Below are 22,256 nucleotides of genomic sequence, written 5' to 3'. Positions count from 1 at the left end.
TCCTCAATCCGGTCGGAATAATTACTTAGACTTTGCAAAATGGACACTCTCGATTACCATAACCTGCGCAACTGTGCCATTGATATCATAATTGGCATGCTCGGGCTCTCCTACTTTGTCGTTTATCTACTACTATTTTTGATTTTCCATTTTCCTTCAACTCAAGAGTCGATCCCATATGCCCTGGCAGTCATCGCCTTTGGTGGCGGAATCGCTTTGTGGCATTTATGTGTTGTCATCCAAAATGGTTTCTGTGTGCTCCACAACAAAACAAAGACAAAACAGCAAGTCTCATTGTGGTTCGTTGGTCTCTTCCTCATTTGGACCGCTGCTCTTCCGACGGTCGCGTTTCTCTTTCCAGCCCAACCATTGCTACAACTTGGATACGCTTCAGCCTTCACCGTAATCGTTGTTGGAAGCCTCCCTGACGGCTACCTCAAAGATAACACGGTATCCTTTCGTGGTCGATTCGGCCAGTATGCGCCAGTGGGCCTATTGGCGTTGGTGCCCACCATTCATGCATTGGCCGAACCACTCCACGATCCCTCCCCACTGGCCACTGCATTCGGTCGACTGCTGCTCATCAATTTCTTCGGTTATGTTTTCTACGTTTGTCGCCCTCTTGAGAGAATTGGATTGGCGCGGATTGGCCAGCCCAGTCTACACGGCATGTACCTGATCGCAACATACAGCCTCGTGGAGTATTCCAAAGTAGTCATGCAGGTAGCGATCCCCTACATGTCTTGATACCAAGAGGAGGGCGGTGGTCAGAAGCGATTGCCAGAACCAAGAGACTATCACGTGAAACCCATGTCCTGTGTTCCGTTATTGCTCTTACGGCCAATGAACTGTCTAGGTGAACTACTTAACATTCAAGTGTATAACTGAATCACCAACAGGATGTGCATGAGGATTCGCACACTGTTTTTATTTTGTTTCTTGCGTCTATTTTATGTCTTTTACATTCGTTCTAGCAGTGCTGCATGTAATCATGAAGCAAGGAGGAACCTTATCAATTATAGTTGTACTTTCGCAACAGACTGAAACTACAAACTAAAATAGCGAAAGTATTTCCGTCATTTCTATCACCAAGACAACCTTGTACGGCTGCTCTTTGCATGTCGCATGTGGTAAAGCACGGGAACTAAATACCGATGCGCTCTAATCCACTGCTCGTTCAATAGACAGAGATAGAAATAGAAAATCCTCTAAGGTTACTGTAAGTACAAATATCTTTGTTGTTCTAATTCCAATCGAAAACTATTTCTGGCATACCATGATCTAAATTACACGTGTAGCCAAGAGACATGCTTCCAAGGCAACAGGAATTCAGTCGCAACAGGCATAATACATACTAAGAAGCTACTACTTAGAGCTAATATCTAGGATCTAGTTTCTTCCTGTATCGGTGTTTGAGTCGTTTTCAGAAAGGTAATACGTGCATAACGATTACCAAGCCTTCCCAAAGATAGAGCGTTGCTCCGTCCAAGCTTGCGAGATTTCCAAGCATGTTGTAGGCAACGCGCAAGTTTCTACTATTCCGATGACAGGTCCAAAGGAATTATGTGGGCGGCCAGCGATATGGTCAGATCTCGTGATATGTAAGATTCCTGTATATATTCACCACTGTATCGCATTCCGTCGACATTGAAAAGGCGAAATGCACTTGCAATCGGCCATTTTGAAGCGATGACCGACTGCACCCGTTTCTAGTAAAGTGGAATGTGAACGTCCATTACTTTTTATCGCTTTTCCCATGCAGGTGATCTCATATTAGCAAGGGCGAGAATGTGCAGGTGCGATACTAATTGGCTCAGCAATATGTTCCAGGCTTTCAAGCGGGACTTGCTCTCGAGCGCGGAAGGAAAGCAAAATGTTACCACGAACCATTAATTGAAGACCTCAGTTCTTCCGCAACGCCATAAAGTTGAGATAAAGGTAGAAAGTTGAGTATGCGATCCGTCGAGAAGATTTTGGAACCTGATGAAGAGCTCCTGGGATCTATACATTCATGACTAGGCAATTGTTGGTTTGGCTATATAAACCTCCATCTCTAATCCCAAGATGTGTCTGCTGCTAAGAAATTATAGCCATGATTTCAGAAGACATTATCAAATCTGTTTTAGTGACTATTCTTCTACTTCTGAACGTTGGAAGACTGTCTCGTTTGTACTGTATTCCATCCAAGTGGCGGTGGCACAAATTCGACTTGAGTTTGTGTGCCTTCTCATGTGTTCCCTTTGCTATTCTTACGGGGCTGTTCTGGAGTAAAAGATTTCCAAGATGGAGCCAAGTTCTCTTTTGGGTTACCCCGTTATTCCCACCGCTACAAGCGGTAGGTCTTCATTGCATGGAATGAGTGAGACTTACTATCGGCTAACGGACCACAGTATCTTCATGTAATTTTTCAACAGCGTGAAAACATATTCACACCCCGATTTCTACGCATCGTGTACCCTACTTTCGCCGTTCTTTCCGCACTGGCTAAGGTAGCATTGTCACTTGCTGGAACCTTCCTCCTGAGCTCCGTCCATCCGGGTGGCCTCTTTGTTCTCTTTGTGGACTATGTGGGCGTAGCTGCATGGTTCTGGTTGATGGTTCGACATTCAACCTTAGCCCGATCTAAGCTGCAGTACATCTCGTGCTATCTCTCTGTAATGGCACTTCTTTTACTTGTGGTTGCCATCATAGGTACGCTAGGCAAATCATGGATGATTGCACTCGAGGTAATTACAATTTCCCACATTATGTCAACAGTACTGACACCCAAGAGATCGAGCTTTTCATCATCGCCATCTCGACTTCTTCCTTGCAGTCAGCCGCGTGGGCCGCATAAATGTACCCTTGGGTACATCCAAACCCCCTACTATACGTGGATGGCATGTGAAAAGAAACTCTAGAATCTGTACTGTCTATAACAGTAGAAAACGTTTACAACGGAGACGCGAGAGATTGTCTGAAAGCTCCCTCTGGTCATTAGTTAGAAAATATAATTTAGTTGTTCGTGAGCTCGGAGGCTACTCTAGGGTGCCAACTGGTCGAAGTCTACTGATTACATGTAGCATAAAATGCTCTTAATCAAGTTGGAGATACATGCGCGCAGTTCTAGTATCTTGGATTGGGGGAAGGTTTTGGTTTAGGCCGTTTTCAATCCACCTTCCAATATTTTAAAGGTCGTTAGACAGTCGCTAGACATAGTACATATAACCTGCAATTAAACCGCTATCAAATCGCAACCAACCTCTGTTACAGAGGATTTCGTAAACGTTTTACCCCCAGACACACACGCTTTCTTTCCCAGTGCCCCACTTAGAACGCGCTAATCTAAATTTGGCTAGCTGAGGCACCTTCCTTGAGGCGTAACACCGTATTATTGGCTGCTGGGGAATCTGAAACCCAGCGATCCGGACCAGACGTCCTTGTGGTCTCTGGGAAAAGAAAACGGGTGTGTCTGGGGGTAAACTGCTGAAATCCTCTTTACTAGATTCCAGCTTTTCCAGTTCCCAATCCCCTACCGTTCTCATGTCCTACAAGAGATGCTTAGATATGCTTTTTCATTGACTGCAAAAGCAGAGAAACAATCCTGTTACCTACTGGCCATTTTGCGTATATCAGAACCTTACATTGCTTCTCAAAACATCCTATCTTCTATGTAGAGACTCAATATCTAGACTGTGTCTTTTCGAACCTTGGAAATCTGCATTCTCATGCCTAGTTGCCTGTGAAATACTTCCATCTATTCAACGATACAAGGAAGAGAGTAGATATTGCGATATGCCACCTGCTGAGCCTCCATGGTCGACTTGAAATTGTCCGACCTAGTAACGCCTATGGGGCTTAGGTCGAAGTCGTCCCATCCAATCCAGTCGTGTTGCCTCTTGCTCAGAAATCGCTCGTGTCTTGCGCGTGTTCTTGTGGCTGCCTTTCCTTGGGAACCTGCCAGACGACCGTGGAAGTAGTGCGACAGGTGGAACATGATATCGACAATGGACGCTCGTTCGCATTGCCTTTGCTCGCGAAGATTTCAAGCTCGGCGAGTCCGTGCAAACGTTGCGACCGGCATAGGTACCATGGCGAGTGGTCATCTTTGTGAGTGGACGCTTGGACAAGTCACACTGCAGTTGCACCATGTCGCGATAGGTCGCTAGTTTTGGACAGAGGGACCGGCGAGTTCTTGGGGCCATTTCTATCAGGATGATCGCGTGCCGAATGGGACATTCAGGTGGCTTGACTTGACGCCTTTTATATGTTTTCTAGACGAAATGAAATCTCCGTGGAATAGCCGATCAAGCCTGACTCTCTGCTCAATTCATCATTTTTTTGACCTTCTATCAAGCCATTCCGGCTTTCACAGCCCATATCGAAGGGCAGAAATGCGCAGCATCGTGAGCCCTACCAAACAGAGTCCTGTGTTTTGCCAACAAGATGTTATAATTGAAGGTATTTCACGCATAAATTGAGGGTCGTAGTATTTGTGCGCGACTCATGCACCCAGTACTATACATGAGGGCTCGGGGAGTGAAAGGTTTACGGAACTTTCAACTGATTCTCAACGCTGAAATCATCACAAAATGTATCTCATCCAATGAAAATCCACACTCCGAAAGTGGGCCACCCCTACCCATGGGCACCACTTTCTACCTGAGCAAAGAACGTATCATCGACCCTACATTAACTTGGTATCTAGTGCAAGTGTTATTTCCTTTTTTTCATTGTTTTATAAAATCCCGCGGATCTTTCCCTTAATCCTTTGAATGACCAAAGTACACTATAATGTCTAAAAGCAGCAACCAAAAACGCTTCCAACTGAGAAAACAATGTCGAGAAGCCTTAGCGGCTCATATATGTATTTACCAACCCCTTCTGCTGCCCACACAAGCTGATATGCCTAGTTAACCGACTTCACCTCGTCGTCCCTCCCGAACGAGTCCGTCTTCAACCGCGGCCCGAAGATGGATACGCTTGGTCTGTCACGAACACGAATGCCGCTTTGCTCAAATCAAACCTAAGTAGTGCCACGATAAACCTTTACCAGAAAATATTGAAGGAGCTCGGTTCCTCACTCGAAGCTGTCAATCCGCATTCCAATACATGCGGCCTTCCAAAAGGGGTGAGCCCGTTGCTAGATGTCTCCATTTGTATAGTCCTTCTGACGGAGCATAAAGACCCAGGGTTTCCTTGAAGGAATAATGGATGGTTCTTTCACGGCAGAGATATGCGAGCTTAAGGCTGCTAACAGCCGCATCGAAATGGAATTGGAACGCACTCGTTCTCGGCTAGATGATTGTCATCACGAAAGTAATACGCTCCGAGCTGAAGCCAACCACCTCCGCCACGATAGGCAGATTCTTGAGTCGGAAAACGAGATACTGCGTGATAAGCTGGTAGAGACGAGAAGGGGCATCGCTGGAGCAATGCAGACACTGGGTTCGCTGCAATCAGAGGGAACGGACATCGCACTTGATGACAACGACAGCCAATCATCAGCCTTTGGCAGCCATGCAGCATCAAGCGAGATCTAAAATTGACAGAAAAGCACAAGGCTGACACAGCTGGAGTGCGCTGAGAGCCCACCGAATATGCTAGTCCTCATCTTGCGGATCGCAAAGAGTCTATACGGCCAGTGATAAGCGCCAATAGTTGATACCCCAGATTTCCAGATTCAAGCTGGCGCACAACTTCTAGCAATGCATATGTATGAAAAGATTCTGAGGGAGAGATACTAGCAAAATGGATACAAAGAGCTTGAGCAGGGCGGTTGAGAAACATATTGTATCAAAATATTACTAAGAATTCCTGCAAATAATCTTCCTGGTGGGTTGTGGGGGGCAGTAGGTAATTTACTGCGTTCCAACTTCAAAGTGACTCTTTCTTCTGCACTAGATGGGCTGGATCCCCTACGTGAACACACATACCACAAGCGAAGCATAACAGTTCAGAGACGTCGCGAGCCACCTAAACTAGGAATTATGGTTATGATGGAATTTAAAATACGCAAGCGTATTAGGAATCGGTCTATACCGGTCGAAAACTTCTATTTCGTCCAAAGATTCACTGACTTTAGATGTATCAATGGTAGTTGTCGGGACATAACGTCCCGTTCTTGGTGTACGCATTCTTGCGCGGAGCTGCGGCTCCGGTGTTGTGACCGCCGAGTGTCCGTGCATGGGATTAAGGGGTATCTTGGAATCTGAGATGACTTGGAACACACATCTATTTTACACGAACCAAATTGACTTTTGCTTTGGAAGCATAACCACTGTCCACTTAACTGTGTACACAGTACCTAGCTGGTGATACCAACAGTAGTAAATCCTCCAGGCCTAGCAAACAGACTTCAGCCACACGTACGATCCCTCGTGACACCATGGAAAGTGGTCTAGTGATCACCGAACATGTACGGCACATCGCTTAGTCGTTGTCGGGGCTCCATTGTACTCTTGGTTCCTGCTGAGCCTGTTGCTTGAACTGAATTTATTCAGTAAAGTACAACGTAATTCATGTGTGATATTACTGGTAATAATATGAGGCCGGCCTGTTCATGCTGTGAAATGGTAGTGTGCATCACCATGCACCTTTGTGCGGGCCGATTGCTAGCAACTCCAGTGCAATCGAAGGATAGATGTTAAGTGCGTTCGCGATAACGCTCCACGGAGTCTGACATATAGAGTAGTCCTCAATCTATTGAGTCCGTAATCCTCGTCCCGACGCACTTGCTTGGTAGGAGCCCTGCTCTGTTTCAGATCTTACGCTTAGGCCTCTCCCTATTCCTATATAATGCCGGATTCTCCGCAGGTCACTGCTCATACTTTTCTCATCTCTTCTGTGCCTCGTTGATTCACTGTTTATTGAGGGTAACAAAAGTTCGAACATGGCAAAGAATCCCAAGCATCCTCAGCGTGACGCAGACCTCCGGTCTGACGGCGTACGACAGCGTGCCGCACCGTCATTCTATTCCGTTTGTTCTACTGGTTCTGAGACCAAGGATAGACGAAAGTCACGCAAACCAGAGACGAAGTTATACAGAACTTCGGTATGCCACTGCTCAACTTCTCTGCTCGTACTTCGCTATGACCAGAACAGCCTTGGTGTCACCCCTTTTATATGTACTCTTTACTGACCATGCTAGGCATCCTCCATTACGAAGAAGCCCAAAAGGAAAAACGACAAAGCGACGCATAGAAAGTGTCTCAGGGTGATGAGCAATATTGAGGAGGAGTTTCAAGGGGTGCTTGAGAAGAGAGATGGAGAGAACCACCATCTTTCTCAGTTGCTGGACCAGCTCAAATCCGAGAAAGCGCAAAAGAGTTCGGAATTGCAAATCGCTGTCACGGCAAGGGATACTGCATTAGCCCAGCACCAGAAGCTCAAGCGTGAGATTTGCCAATTGCAACAGCAGCTGGAATCCACGAACACCGCACTGCAAGATCAGGTCCCGTGGAATGATATACAGTTAGTGTTGGATCAAGCACACGCAGAGCTTGTTTCCGCGACCACTCGATTCTGGAGCACGATCGACGCCTTTCAGAACAGACGATTGGCATCCTATTTGCCAGGCTCCGGAATGATCCAGGCGGAATGGCCTGATCAGGGCGGCGCGGGTACGCTTGGCCACGATATGCTCCCCAGCATCTCCCAATCGAACAATGACAATGTCCCGCTTGGTACTCAACATGAACTAGCTACCACCAACTGAGATGAGCACAATTGGGGTGTGTTGATTGGGCAAGGTCCTACTGATGGAGTGAGCTAGCTTCTATGTATGGAAAGGACCGAAACTCTTACGAGTCATGTCTTTCCTGCAGACGACTGGCTTTTTAATATAGCCGACGCGCAGATAGTTCATGAAGAAGCATTCGCCACATTCTTATTATACATGTACCGTGCGAAATTGTGTGTATTGTCAATTCTGTTAATTGCCCTGAAGGGGACGGCTATGTGCTTTTGTCTAATAGATCCGAGCACGGGCGGCTCGAGGCAGTATTCGGTGCAGATTAGCGGCAGAGTCCGCTACAACCTCCACGGCCGATTTATTATGCCATAAATAAATATAAGCGTAGATTGGACTCTTACTTATGGCGAGACAGCCGTAGAGTATTCGACATCACACCGCTCCAGGCCGAGACGCCCGGGTACGCTCTGGATGAGAGAAAAGGCCCTGCCACGCGGGCCTGTGGATTTGTTACACACTGGGATCCCTTGCCGTAAAGTAAACGCATTTCCAACGGTCCTATCCGAATATTACTTATATCTGTGCTATGGGTTTCATGGAGAAATCCGCGCTTCTCTTGCGCATTATAGCCATTAGTTCTTCTCGGCGTTCAGCCAAAGCTTGCCGTAGTATCCTGGTCCAGCCCAATCACAAATAGCAATTGCTCGTTGAGTGGGATATCGCAAGTCGATAGATGTGGCACTACTGTGCGAGTATCAACTGCTAAGGATCGCACCTTGCTATATGGCGTATGATTCTAGAGCACTACTGTAGGATTAGCCTTCTTGGGAATTTCGTCACTTATACAGACCAAGTACAAGCATAGTGAGCCAGTCAATACAAATCAGCTGCAATGATGGAAATAATCAAATCTTTAATCTACTCGGTAAAATGTGGTGGCTCGCGACAATAGCACGAGGGTTCAAAAAAGCCATCTCGGTACAGTCCATATACCAGTCAAACTTTTCTGTCTGCAGAGCTTAGAAGATCACTGGTAAAATACAAACACCCCATGCAACGACAAACGGTCCATCGCTCGCCATGGCGTCAGTTTGGCATTGAGTCAATCGAGTTTTGTCCAGTGACCGTCCAATCCAGCGTCAATGATGAGCGTGTTCATATTCTGTTGGTTGAACTGGTGGTCATACCTCAAGACCAATACAGACTGATCTTGGTCTGATATACATGGTTCGGCATCCAAGTAAAGCTCCAGTCGCATCACTGCTGCCGGCGCAGGGATCGGCCGATCTTCTGGCCCTCTGTAGCTTTATTTGAACCCTGCCGTGTCCCCTTTTGGATCTCACTTTCGACGATTGCCAATCGACCAAAAATGTCGGCCAGGTCATTGCGTATCGTTTCATTCCAGGTGGCTTGGTCCTGCGATGAGCGCTCAATAGACCTGCGAAGACAGTTAGCGCTTTACATTGTCACTCAAGATGGACCACTACTGACCGCATCCGATTATCTAGTCTAGATGTTGTTAGCAGGCCAGTCTTGATTATGTGCTTGATAGGATTGTACTTAATCCGTCAGGCATTCCAGAGCAACCGAACTGCCATCTCCGGAAAGCTGAGTCTGCCCGCGTGGTTCCAAGTCCCTTTGGTGTCCAAACACAGTCTTCCGCTGTCGTACAGCTTCTTGCTCACTCTCATCGGCCGAGGTGCTATTGTCCTGGTCGACAGAGTCGTGTTCCTCCTGAAAGGATGAATCGTCCTCTGTGGTATCGCCTGTAGCGGATGGACTACCAGTATCCTCAGACTCAGAAGACGACAAGGACAATGCACGTTGCAATCGGCTTCGAAAGTTGTGTCGTCGAGGAGTGTGCGAGACTTTCCGAATTCCGCCCATACTTGGGTCTGAGTTACGCTGGGGTGAGGAGTGGTCCTAGTTCTGGTTTTCTGTGATAGGAGGAGGCGCTCGGGTTTTATAGCATGTTGTATCGCAGGATCAGGATTGACTGCTTGCTCGCAATTGAGGAGGGGTTCGCAAGTGCACGCATTTTTCATTCCTACATTCTGCCCGTAGATATCTATTTCTGAATCTGCGCATTTTTAACAATGACTCACTAAGAGGCGGATCAGACAATAGAATTCAAAAATGGGTGAAACAACGGGAAATTGTCAACAAGAATGGACTCTTGTGGCCGCGTTCAACGTTGTTGATTCTCAACGATGTGCGTTGCATCAAAAAATGAGGGCTTGTTTGGGTCAAATCTCATAGACACACAGAAGTCGATTTTATCTGCCACACTTCAATCTTTTAAACTCAACAACCCTACATCTTCAAGTTTACTTTCTGCAGTTTTCTTCACCTGTTCTGACCACTTCTGCCAACTACCCAAGCATAACCATGTCCCCACGTAACGCTTGCGGCTGGCCAGAATGGGAGGAGAAAAACCTTCTTCCATGGTTGGATGCTCATCCGGAGCTGTCGTGGAAAGCTCTCTCCGACGCATATTATGAAGAATACCAGGTGCATCGAAGCGTTGAGTCTTTACGAGGAAAAAGTACCATATCCTGCGGAAGCAGAGTCGCACTGGTGCCAAATCTCCCCCAAATCCAAGCAAACAAAAGCAAGCAGGCGCCGTACGGCGCTCCGTGGTCGGTAGCGCTTCACGGTCGAGTCTTTCGGCCAAGACACCTACGCAAAGGAACATTGACAAATGGTTCCAAACAATTCTAGCGGCCGACCCTAACCAGCCCGATGACAGCAAAACGCCAACTCAAACGATCCCAATTTCAGGTACGAAACACTTAATCGTCTCATATTACACACTGACCCTTTGTCACAGACCGCTTGACGCCAGCACCGCTTCCGTGCCGGCCTAAAAGAACACGTTCGTCATCCTGGAGGTGGGACTATGTGCATCGTGTCTGTGCTGCTAGGAAGCTGAGATACCGGCGAACAGAGCGTGCACTTTAGCAGCATTTATCGGCTGGAGCATTACATTGCGATGTCCAAGGAACAGTGGCCAACTACCACGATACACGAGTCCAAGTAAATGTTACTATAATAAAGGCGGTGATCAGCAACGAAGCCTCAGCATGAGGAATATAAGCGTAGTTGTATATCGTTCCATGTATTCCGTAGAGGTAGTAGCAATCGCCCTTCTTTGGAATGACAATAATATAGAGGATGTCCCAAAGTCAAAGGACTCGAGCACGATGGTGGTGCCCTTGGAACAGACCCGCCTACACATTTTCATCCTTGTCATGCAAAACCAGGAGGATTTCATCGGAGTGTTATGTGGCCCGGTAAATACTGCGGACAGCATATAAGGATTTACGATACTATGAGTGTTCCCGTAGGGAGACAGGACATGGTAGCAAGGGGGCTCTAGGAAAATGGAAATACGGCATTCTTGTTGGCTCAAGGTAATACGACTGCTTGGATTTGATAGGGTCGATGGTCGAAAGCAGGGTAATCTTTGGGGTGAAGCGTACGATTTGTTTTAAACTACACCCAAGTCAGGAGGAAATTAGTTAGACAGAGACCGTGGAATCACGAGCGCAGCTGACGATCATCAGCGGAACCGCAAATCATTTCCACCACTTGATCTGGAAGACCCATGGAATCGCCTGCTCGGTGAGAGAATGCGGTGGTCATGAAGGATTCAGGCCCCGGCTACTGCCTCACTTGCTTTCTAGGTTGCTCGTGATTAAGCCCTACAGCCCAAAAGAGAAGCCCAGAGAATTGGGGCAGAATCACGAGAGTTTCGACCTGTTCATGTATGGGGTATTGGAACAGACCAGCAGTGTACTAGAAAGATTCTCTCTCGCTACAGTCGTAATCAAGATGTGGAGGGTAATTGAGATAAAGTTTAGGGGCCGCCGGCCCACAACCTCAACCCATTTCCGGCAGCCAATCGGTTCCTCGGTTTTAGTGCAAAAACCGGAGATATTTTTACATAAGCTCATGAGATCTGTCCATGATCGGATAAGTTTCCACACGCTATCCGCTAGGGATATGGGACTGACGATTGAGGGGGTTGTGTCGGATTCAGAGAGTACAATCTCTACGGGAAAGCTTTATGCAGGACAGAAGTCAGAGCTTCTAGAACATTCGACAGACCTGATAGACAAGGAGCAACTTGCCACTTGACAGGAGAATTATTCTCCTGTGACAGGAACCAGGAAAACATAACCACGGATCGGGATTTAGGCTACCATTCTGTTGCCAAAATTCCGCCGATATTCCAAATACCTCACCTGCCTGGACCGTACCTCGGCCGTACCCTCTACGCAACAAAGTCCTTTTCCATCAGACACTGACGGCCGTCAAGTTTGGGCTTGTGGATCGGTCTGGACCTTTGCAAATCCTTCACTTCTTCTTCGGGCCATAAATAGAACCTCCTTGAACTAGTGTCCCGTGGGTCGTCGCTGGGATCTGCATCGCAGTACCGTACCTGCGTCTGTCTAAATTCGCGCATTGTGTTTGATTGGTCCGTCGGGCGCTATTTGTATCCAGAGTCTCATCAATGTGATAGTAGCGTTGCAATCTTGCGAGGGGGTGGCGATCACGCGAACCTAGCTCGTGGGCCTGGTTGCACATTTCACATGGTTGTCCTAGGCTCGGTTTCCTATTGAAACTTTCCAATAAGCTCTGGACTTTTGTTTATGCCCTCCCAAAGAAGGACAATCCTCATCCTGAGCTTGAGAGTATGTCATTATCTGTGCGGTAAGGGAGTAGAGATTCTGGTAAAAGCAACATTAGCTGGCTGCGAGTAGTCAGGAAACAAACAACATTCAGCGGCGCGGGGCCAAGGATGAACAGGATTGATTCGAGCGAGGCCAAAGGATCCTCCAGCCAACCGCAGGTACAGTCCAGCGTTTCTGTCAGCCAGAAAAGTTCCAACCTATTATTTTGGCATCAGTTGAAGCACTTCAACCCTCATGAAAGAGACGGTGACCGTGGCTAAACGGGCAGATGTAGGGTGCCACCGCTTGAGCGATTTAATTGCAAACTCAACAATATGTAGGGATCACATTTTTGCGGCGTTGCTTTCTTTCAACAGTGGATGAAAGCGGTTCACCATACTCAACGCAAGATTGAGAAAAATGATCCTAGGTCGAAACATGAATCTGCGGGCCACAAGGTGTCCAGACACCGTTTCAACGTCGTTCGACTTGCTTCAACGCCAACCAAAGGACAGTGATCTCTCTACCCTCGGCGCAATGGTTCCATGGTAGAGACTTGACCGAAAAGTTATAAAAGGGGCCGGATTCCCAGCCCAAAAAACTCAGGACTTCGGTCCTCACACTTTGATCCTCACACTTTGATGCATCGTAGTGTCCCTCTCTTGCCTGCGGGCTCGAGAGTTTCCGTGACCACGGCTGTCGCTGCCACGAGCCCAGCGATGTAAGACTGTGCTCCCTCGCTGCCATGAGCCCCGCGAGCGTAAAAAGGTGCTTCGCAGGATAGGTCTGCGTCAACAACAATCCTCGCAGGGGGGTGCTGCGAAAACAAGACTACCTCGCAGGGGGGCGCTGTGATGACAAGTGAGACCCGCAGGAGACCGCTGCGTTAACAAGTTATCTGCAGGAGACCGCTGCATTACCAAGTTCTCTGCAGGAGACCGCTGCATTACCAAGTTCTCCGCAGCCTAGGTCCTGCGTCAACAAAGCGCCTCGCAGGGACATCTGCGACACCAAGAGTCTCCGCAGGATGGGCTCTGCGTCAACAAGTGTGCTTCGCAGGATGGGCTCTGCGTCAACAAGTGTGCTTCGCAGGATGGGCTCTGCGTTACCAAGTGTGCCTCGCAGGATGGGCTCTGCGTGATCAAGTGTGCTTCGCAGGATGGGCTCTGCGTCAACAAGTGTGCCTCGCAGGATAGGTCTGCGTCAACAATAATCCTCGCAGGGAGGTGCTGCGTCAACAAGACTACCTCGCAGGGGGACGCTGTGATGACAAGTGAGACCCGCAGGAGACCGCTGCGTTAACAAGTTCTCTGCAGGAGACCGCTGCATTACCAAGTTCTCCGCAGCCTAGGTCCTGCGTCAACAAAGCGCCTCGCAGGGACATCTGCGACAACAAGAGTCTCCGCAGGATGGGCTCTGCGTCAACAAGTGTCCCTCGCAGGATGGGCTCTGCGAAACCAAGTACTCCAGACCATCCGTGACCACGGCTGTCGCTGCCACGAGCCCAGCGATGTAAGATTTGCGCTCCCTCACAGCCAATGAGCCCTGTGTATGTAAAAATGTGCTCCCTCACAGCCAATGAGCCCTGTGTATGTAAAAATGTGCTCCCTCACAGCCAATGAGCCCTGTGTATGTAAAAATGTGCTCCCTCACAGCCAATGAGCCCTGTGTATGTAAAAATGTGCTCCCTCACAGCCAATGAGCCCTGTGACTGTAAAAATGTGCTCCCTCACAGCCAATGAGCCCTGTGACTGTAAAAATGTGCTCCCTCACAGCCAATGAGCCCTGTGACTGTAAAAATGTGCTCCCTCACAGCCAATGAGCCCTGTGACTGTAAAAATGTGCTCCCTCACAGCCAATGAGCCCTGTGACTGTAAAAATGTGCTCCCTCGCTGCCCTGAGCCCCGCGAGTGTAAAAATGTGCTCCCTCGCTGCCCTGAGCCCCGCGAGTGTAAGAGTGTGCTCCCTCGCTGCCCTGAGCCCCGCGAGTGTAAAAATGTGCTTCGCAGGACGAGCTCTGCGTCAACAAACGTGCTTTGCAGGGGATTGCTGCGTTAACAAGCCCTCTAGCAATGTGCAGGCACCTCTTCGTGGTGTTAGAGACCAGTATTCGATATTCAACAGTATTCGAAGAAGCAAAGACCTGCCCAACCTCCTCATAGTCTGTTTCTTTTTCCGAAGGATCATCATTGGATAGATAGAATGAGCCCTAGATAGATCGTCCCAAATTCAATGGCCAAAATTATACGATAACAACGAAACTGTCATTTTTATCAAAGGGGAGGTTCCCAAATGTTCTGCGCTGATAGTTTGCGGTCCGATAATGCTTTCGCGTAGTGAAATTGACACCCTTCATTCAGGCGTAGAGCAAACATGCTGGTGAGAATTGGTGAGAGTGTTGATGTGTTGTGTTTTGATGTGGTGATGCGCGTTGATGTGTTGATGTATTGATGTGTTGATGTGTTGATATGTTGATGCGTTGTTGTGTTGATGCGTTGATGTGTTGATGTGTTGATGTTGATGTTGATGTTTGATGTTGATGTTTGATGTTGATGTTTGATGTTGATGTTTGATGTTGATGTTTGATGTTGATGTGGTGAATGTTCGGGCGGTGAAGGGAGTACTGGTCACCGTCTCACAGAGGCAACGCGGTCTCTTGCCATGTCCCCCACATCATAGAAACTTTTATTGCTCTTTTTTGATCCTGCAAAGCAATTTTGATCCCTGTTGGACACTCCTTGACTACGGCCTCCAACTCAATTGAGATGATCTAATTCAAGAATTGTGCAACTCTGATCACGCAACATACTGTACACTCAAGATCAGAACTAGGAAGTGTAGAGCCATGTGATGTATTTCGTAAATCCGAATCACGGATTCAATCCAAGATGATTATGCGATAGGCTCGGTTTCTTGCGTCGCGGAAAAAATTGCTTGAAATGACTATTGCTAGTCACTCGAACCTATTCTACACTAGAATGCCTACATCATAGAGCGACCACGAGAGTGAGAGTTTCGTTCTCTCGAGGTCAACATGTCATTGGTAGCTTTGGCTCGGGAATATCTGATCCGCTCCTTCTACATGTAGGAGCCGTCGCAACTCTGTGAATAATATCCCGCCAGTAAATTGAACCAGTCTTTCGTAGAAGTCCACTACAGCGATGAAGAAACGGTCGTTACCTTCTGTGAGGCTTATTCCCCACTACATGCGATAAATCACGCGCCGCTGCTGATATAGCATGATTAAATTCCGATCGGGGTCCAACGAGCTATCTGGAATCAGAACCGGTAAAGACACTCTCCACGATCACCGCTCAGGACCTGGTGATATCTGTACAGGGGTGTTCTAACCCACGTGTGACCCTAGCAGGCATCCGCTCCAACTGCTCCCCAAGCAAATATAACATGAGCGCTTATTGGGCTAGACAATTCAGTATAGGCTGTACAGGATATTCAGAGGTCCTAGAACCCGAGGGCTCTTGTGATTCTGTTACAGACATCAAACCCACCTTCACGGTGAATTGCTCGAACAGTGATATGCCAGATATCGTCTTGGGCGCGGAGGAATACATCATAGATGGTCAAAGAACAGTGAGCTCAGAGACGTAGAGGAATCGGTGATTTGCTGGCAAGACCTGCTTGCGCCTCCAATTGCGATATGTTAGACGACGGTCTCAATGGACGAAGGATACTGGATAACTTGACTGACCTCCAGCTGCTCTGACATTCAAGGTGTATGGGTTTTGCACGTAGTGCTCGGGCTTGGATAGAAAAACACAGGCTTAGGAATGAAATCGCCAAGCTCCTGTCTAACAGGGACGAGACAAACAATCCTGATAGCATGCAGCTCCGTGTATGTCCGAGTGGTTCCCGCTCGCTCGAATATGTCGATAAGCTGAGCAACGAGGAGAGGAAGAGGAATCAGGGGGACTCTATCAGGCGTGGTTCTTGGGTCATGGGTCCTCTCAATCGTTTGCCATCCTCGGTCTTGTCCATCGATTTGAAGCTGACTGGCTATTGTTAGTTGATTCGGGTAGAAATGACGGGACTTTTGCCTCACCTTCTCCATGCAAGCAGTCCCGACTAACAACCTCGCCAGTACGAAAATATGGCTCTAGCTAGACAAAGCATTGGCGTCTCCCGGTTTCTTAGGGGTTTCAGGCTCGAAAGACGCTAGATGCCATCTGAGGACAACGATGGTCACCCACTGGACGCCAGGGATCCAAGCCGCAAGTAGGCCATTCTACGAGAGGGTTCAAATGCCGGGAGACAGACACTGCTATGCGCTCCATTGGGTCTGCATCAGGTAGGCATACCAACGCATGATCTGATGAACCAAATCGAATGGGAGAAGGTCGAGGTAGCGACTCGTCGATGCCACCAGTAGTCATGTGGAAGAAACAAAGCATAGATGGTATTGGTGTAGGGGACGTCGAGCAGATAAGAGATTTGCTCGCTTTGCATTCGGGTGATGGGAATCTGACGGCGTCTTCCTGTGGTGAGACCCGAGTCAGCAAGTGTTGATTCAGTTGGACAAGGTGTTGTACTTTACGCCGTTCGTGAAGAATCCGAGTGTATGCTTGAGACAGATAATCAACAATATTCGTGATCATACCTGCTTACCAACTAGATCACTGCCAAATCAGTTCTGCGATGCAGTCACCAATATGCCATGTTGTATCCAGGTTCGTCACACTCTCCGGCTGTCGCTTCGAGAAGCCGCGCTGGATGAACCGACAAGTTCACAACACGGCAAAGGCGCATGACGAACTCACGTGTGACAAAAAATTGTACAGTTGTATTAGGAGACAGCTTCGTGCAAACAGCGAGAGGTTGAGGCACTCCGCTGTTCATGGTGTGAAGGCGGTGAGAAGGGGGAAGACGCGATGGCGCGTCGGGCCCTGGGTCTTATCTGACTCGGCGGGAATAGGTTACTCGCCACAAGAATTGTCGCGGTTGGCGATGGGCTGGCTGCTCCTGCAATGGCATAGAGATGTCTGTGGTGTTTGTGTTTCCGGCACAGAGTTGGCACAAATCATCGGACCCGGCGCAGCAGGAGGCGTGATATTGCACTCACCTCGTCGTGCACAACGAACGTCTGGGGCTTATGCATCCTGCTGTTTGTCCGCGGCCTTAGTTTGCAGTATTTCACATAGGACATGTTGCATGGTTTGAAGTGATACGGCCAGAAATGGCGTGTAAGCCATGACCCTGCGCGGAGCACTGACGGAGAGCTGGTTCGGACTCGGTCTGGTGCGCTGTCAACGGTTTCCTGTCCGTCGTTAGCTTGTCGATCGGCAAGGCAATGCATGACTCACATGTTCTGAAAGACGACACGGGAAAGGGCACCGTGGGTGGTGTATATTGGATGGAATGCATGGATCTTTGTTTCGCACCGTCTTTGAAGTCAGTCTAGTCTCGGATAGGGTCGCGCGGAGACAGACTTACCTCGACCGCTCTTCTGCATCGGTATATTCAGGAGCGGACAGTGGTCGGCTGCTATGGTGGACAGATGTTCGCATAGGTACTTTGACTAGCTAACCCAAATCTGCTTCTTTGATCGGCTGGCATGAGTGACATAGTGGACCTGGTGGTCGTCGCGTCTCACAAGCACTTTCTAGCTTGTCTGTCCACGATGTAACTGTAGATGTCAATACAGTGAAATTCCAGTAGGTCAAAGGGAAGAACTTATCAGGAATCGAAGACCTGCTCAACTCTGCATAGCCAAGTGATGGTAATGGAGAACAAATTGCTGGGGGCAGAGGACGTATTTATAGGTTTCTCGGCTCCTGTAGCACGCGGGCTCTAATAGAGAGCAAACGTTGAACACGATGTCTATCCTAAGTGAGGCCTGGTGCAACCCATGCCTTCATTCTACCGCAACTATTAGCAGCGAAATTCATGGTGCGATCTTAGATGCTCATCGAGAAAACCTGCTAAAGTCATGTTGAAAATGAGTCAAAGTGAGTCGGTTAAGAAACGTTGGGTCACTGTTGAATCTATGGTCTTAATATTGAGGCAACGGAAGCTGTTCATTCTTTGATCTTACCAAGAGCGCTCACATTTTCATCTAAAAAACATGGAAATTTTCTGGCCTCGCTCGAGTGTTGATTGTCTGCGCTGTGTGTTTTTCTGTCCCTCTAGGCTGCGGAAAGCGTCAGGCCGCTGTCGCGCGGGCACGGGTACTCAACCCGTCAACCCGTTGAAGCTTGGCCGTCCTTGTTGACGGGAGTCAACTTTTGAACATGTGATCATGGTTGAGATGGATACCTTCTTTTTTCGATTTTCTTTTTCGATTTTCTTTTTCGATTTTCTTTTTCGATTTTCTTTTTCGATTTTCTTTTTCAGTCCTCTAGGTTTTACTTTATTTACTTTTGGAATTTCTGAGCTCTCAAACGAATGTGGAAAATGCGTTGTGATTGAATATATATCTCCTGGACCGTTCATCACCGGAAGCCACTAATATGAGGCACATTCACCAACCATCAACACCACGAGACTGATCACCAGCACCATCATCAAACGGACTGCTAACAGAGTGCTGAGATTGAAAAGCGATTGAAAAGCTGACTACGCTGATTAACTTTCATGGTGAAATGAGACTGAGTACCTAGCCACCGATGTCTTCTAGTCTATAAAAACCTCCAAGAATTAGTGGACATACTATTGCCCAGATACTCGACTTTCCCCTGCGATCAAGATGAATGCCCCTAACAGTACGCCAGACCAGGAAAGAGAAGGAGAACAACAGCCCAGTGCATTGCCAATCGTTTCTGAAAAAGAGAATTCGCAGGAGGCTTCTGATCATGTCCCTCCATTGGTAAGTATGGTGGCTCAGCTTCCAATGCTCTTGCTGACCGTCGCAGCTCTCTCCCTCGCAACAGGAAGCAGAAACAAGACATATCTTGGTGACCGAGCCCTTTCAACCTATTTTGAACGTGCTAGCAGACCTCGAACGCGACGATCCCAAGTTTGCCTTTCCAGCAGGTCGAATTGTCGGACTTAGACCTCGCCAAACGCGGGTTTGGGGCGGGTTGTCGCTTTCTCCTACCCGCCCACGGGTAACCCGCGCGGGTTTTGGCCTTCATGAACCCGCCCGTGGGTTCTTGGCGGGTACCCGTGGGTTACCCATATAACCCACCAAAATGCATAATAAGTGAACAAAAGTGTATTAGTCAGTAGTGGTAATATTGGTAATTTAATTTTGTCACAACTTTATATGGGAGATACCGTCTCATGAAATGTCTCACCACCTCAATAATATATATATTATATATGTACAGGCAATTGTCCAGCCAGAGCGCGCTCTCCGAACACTTTTGCATCCCAGCGTTGGCACTAAGAACATCCATCGACCCTTATTGATATCAAGCCTCTCGAGGACACTTTAAGCTATAATATCCAGAAAAATGATTGACCAGCCAGTGAAGAAGCATCCTCGCCATCGTTTTACTGTCGCACGAGTTTTGGGTACCCGTGGGTTTAGGGTACCCGCGGGTTGACGCGACCCACTATCTCATACAAAAAACCACCGCGACGCGTTGGGAAAAAAAATCACTCTGATCCCACGAAAATTCCAATTCTTGGAACTCCAACGAGCTTGAGCTATGAGCATCGAATCTCCAAAAGCCATGTCCTCGCGGTCAATTCATCGGTCTTTGAGCCCCTTGCTCTCCATTGAGCCATCATCAGATGTTTCCATGGACTCGGACTTCCAGTCCTCGGTACGATACTCTCAAAATCGCAGATTAATTCAACAACTCAGAGACGCAAGCACATACTAACCAGTTAGCCTTTCACTGGCTCCCGACGTAGCGTCGATAGTCCCGCTCAACAACCTCCAACGATACTTCGACGCGTCGGACCGGACCGCAGAAAGAACTGGATATTGTACGAGCCTGAACATTCCAGCAGTTTTTTGACTTGGTGGCAAAAAACAGAATATGGTCAAGTGCTGAATGGCGACGGACGGTCTAAAATAAAGTGGTCGATGGAGTCACATTACGCTGAAGTTTGGAAGCATTTCGACCAAGTTGCGGGCATTGAAACTGGCATTCCCAAAGTGATCTGTAGGGCTTGCTTGACCCTACTTGATCATCCACAGCACAAAAAGCACGGCACAAGCGCAATGGGAAAGCACCAGAGATCCAAGTCCTGTCGAAAGGGCCAGAAAAGAACATGCCATCAAGCTCTCGTGTCAAACTCAATCCAGAAAGCCTTCTTGGGAGTACCATCCGGTCCGAACAAGTTCACCACATCGCAGTTCGAGGAGCGGCTGCTGAGGACCATTGCTTGTCTTCGTCTGCCCTTCCAGACCGTTGAAAACCCTGAATTTCAAGCACTCCTCAAGTTCATCCACCTCGGACCGGGAGAGCTAGAAATGCCTTCAGCAAAAACCTTGCGACGACGCCTGCGTGACGCTGTAAGAGGACAACAGGAATCACAGTTGCGAGATCTACCCGAAGACGCCAAAGTTTCACTTGCATTAGATTGTTGGACTAGTCCCTTCCAGCAAGCATTCATGGCAATTACAGTCTACTTCATCGATAGAGATTGGAACTACCGCGAGCTGCTTCTTGGGTTTGAGCCTTTGCATGGACCTCACACAGGAGTCAATTTGAGCGACGTGCTCCTCCAGCTGCTCAGAGAAAGACAGCTATTGGGTCGTATCTTCAGCGTTACCACGGATAATGCAACAAATAATGAAACCCTCATCCGAGCGCTGCAAGAATCACTCATTTCTAGTGGCGCCATCGGCTCGAGAGAATCCATTGTCCGTGTTCCATGCATGGCCCATGTGATTCAGCTTTGCCTCAAGCAGCTGTTGGGGCATATCAGAGCTGCTCCCAAGAATAAAGAAGTGAGAAGTTTTTGGTCCAATTCACAAGCTCTTTGTCTCAGGGACTCAGTGGACCATGGTGAGGTGGCGCATACTCTAGCAAAGGCGAGTCCGTTGATTTCGGACCCGTCATATTTGGACATTGCTGACGGTGCCTCTTCCACAGATTCGGTCCTTTGCAGTTTTTGTCAACGCCAGCCCCCAGCGGCGAGATGCATTCCTGTGCCTCCAATCTGGTGGAATGCGACTTTTCCCGTTGCATGATGTTCAGACCCGCTGGAATTCCACCTTCTTGATGCTTCGACGAGCGCGCCGACTAAGGAATACCATCGACAAATACTGCCGAGACCATGACTATTCACAATTTAAAATCACTGACATTGAATGGCGGCAAATTGACTATCTTGTTCACTTGACGAAGCCGTTCTTTCAGTTCACCATGGCCCTGATGAAGACAAAAGACGTGACAATTCACAGCGTCTTCCTCGTGTACAGGAAGCTACTGGAACACATTGAACGCTCAAATCGAAAATTGAGAAAAAAGACGACCCCCTGGAAGAAGGACATGTATGGAGCGCTGCTTGTCGCGAAGCAGAAGCTGAGAGAATACTACGAAAAGACGTATCGTGATCACGGCTTCCTCTATGGCACGGGGACCCTACTTGCTCCTCAATACAAGCTTTGCGCTTTTGACGACGCAGAGTACTCGCAGTGCCACAGTGAAACTTCCAAAAAATACTGTGAATACCTCAGGACATGTTTCTCGCAATATCAGCAACGGAATCCTGAGATGCTCTTCCGTACCGTGCATCGCCCTTCCTTGCAAGCCTCGGAGTTAGATCGGCTTCTTGGGCCGTCACAAGACGCACAAGTCAACGAAGGGTTCGAGCATGACGAGGTCGATCGATATCTTCGCGAGGGTAAGTATTATCGGGCCGCTGAAGCTTGATGACAGACTAATTCCTCATAGCAACTGTCTCAATTCCTCCCCGCGCATATTGGAAGGAGAACGAGCGTAAATTTCCAGTCCTGTCGCGACTGGCTCGCGATTTGCTCTCGGTCCCTGCTA

This window comes from Penicillium canescens, assembly GCF_028828765.1.
Source record: "Penicillium canescens strain IBT 15451 chromosome Unknown utg000009l_segment0_segment0, whole genome shotgun sequence".
Taxonomy (NCBI): domain Eukaryota; kingdom Fungi; phylum Ascomycota; class Eurotiomycetes; order Eurotiales; family Aspergillaceae; genus Penicillium; species Penicillium canescens.
Note: the sequence above shows the minus strand (reverse complement) of the source record.